The 1,756-nt window shown below is 47.2% G+C and overlaps 1 protein-coding gene across 1 annotated transcript in view; it reads left to right on the forward strand.

Moving 5' to 3' along the window:
* Positions 1-1,756, forward strand: part of GNE (glucosamine (UDP-N-acetyl)-2-epimerase/N-acetylmannosamine kinase) — a 66,685-nt gene that overhangs the window by 20,301 nt on the left and 44,628 nt on the right. The gene's annotated exons all lie outside the window — the stretch shown is intronic.

A 1,756-nucleotide genomic window follows, 5' to 3' on the forward strand; every position in this document is an offset into this window, starting at 1 on the left:
ATATATTTAAAGAGAGCTTGGAAAGAGAGAACATGGCCAGGAAACACCACCGAGTGTTTAACATGAACACGGGCTGGCGCTAGAGCCTAGTGGTGAGGGAGTCAAAGAGCACATTTCTGACTGTGGTTCCAGTCCGGCTCGCAGCAGCTTGAAAAACACATTTGGTGGGTGTGTGTGCCCCCAGATCTGGACGGGGTGGAGAAATGGAGGAAAAGAGATTGTGGTAAGACCACAGCCCATCAGGAGTGCCCCCCACCCCATGAGGACGCATGCTCTATGGCGGTGAAAATAAAGTGTAATAGACGGAAGTGCCTGGGTTTCCGGAGAACTTTGTATTCTATTAAATTTAATAATATGCAGAATCTAATTGTCTATGATTTAGACAACTGCTACATGTAAAATCTATAAAAGGGTTCTGAATGAGCCAAGAATAAAAGCCTAACCAACTGGGAGTCAAAGACAGCAAAATCCGGTGAGACGGGTAGAGCAAGACCAAGTATTGGATACTCGCGTGCCTTGGGCTCAGAGCGAGCCGTTTAAAAACAGATACGAAATGTAGGGAGTGAATGATGTCCACGTGTCTACGGCAGATAGGTGTTTCCAGTCTTTGTCTTTCCCCAGATCCTGCCTCATGAAAAGGTCCTGTAGGTGCCGCAAAGTCATGTTTAAAGTGAGAGCTTGTTCTGTCTCACCTGGTCAGCTCGTCCCCAGTCTGCTTCTCTTCTGCTTCGCGTGACAGCCTTCCCAGTCACCCAGGGGCCTGCAGTGGAGGCCTCGGTCACTCCCTTTCCTCATTTCTTCCTTCTCATCTCTGGCATCCCTGTCCATTCTTTCTTCACAGTCTTTTGATTCCACCCTCTCATCCTTAATTCCCACTGTGACACTCAAATTCAGGTCCTGAATTATTACTCCTAACCGGTCTCTCTACTAATTCTTCCTCTGTGGCCATCATTTTACTTTAGCTAATTGAATCATTTTACTTCTCTGAGTAAAAACTGTCCTACTGGGGCTGGCAGGTGTGCAGTGGTTAAGACGCTGGACTCCCACATGGCCAATCGCAGTTTGAGTCCTGGACCTAATGGCTTGAAAATCATACCGGGCACGTGTGCGTGTGTGCCCAGAATCCTAGGAGGAGCATGGAGAATAGGGGATTATCGCATGCCACCCCCCACGGGGATTGATTTCTCACTTTCCCTCTTGCTGTCTCTGTCTCTCTCCTCTCTGGTGAGCACATGCGCTTACAGCAAAAACGTAAACAAAAGAAAACTCTCCTAGTTACAGTTAAGGAAAAAGTCTGACCTCCTTAGTGTGACAGCACGCAGGGCCCTTGCCGACCAGGCCTTCCTTCACATCTGAGCTGCGTCTCCAGTTATTTTGTGCCTCCACACCAACCACACTCTTATTTTTTTTTTTTAATTTTGCTAGAGAGCACATGTGCTTGCTGTGCTCACGAGAGAGAGACATAAAGGAAACATAAGAAAGACGACTGGCTTGCACAATAAATGATCAGTAAATGGAGCTATGAGTAATGATCAAATGGTTCTGAATTTCAAAAATATTTCTCTTCCAGTTATGAATATCTTTTTAATTTTTTTTTTTTGGAGAGATTTTTGCTATAGGGCGCGTGCGCTCGCCAGACAGACAGAGAGAGACATTAGAGACAGAAAGCGAGAAATCACCCCCCTGGGGGGATGGTCACGCCGCAGTCCCTTCTCCTCCATTCTCCTCTCGGGATCTTGGGCACGCACGCACACGC

This window comes from Tupaia chinensis, unplaced genomic scaffold (assembly GCF_000334495.1).
Source record: "Tupaia chinensis unplaced genomic scaffold, TupChi_1.0 Scaffold000104_1, whole genome shotgun sequence".
Taxonomy (NCBI): domain Eukaryota; kingdom Metazoa; phylum Chordata; class Mammalia; order Scandentia; family Tupaiidae; genus Tupaia; species Tupaia belangeri.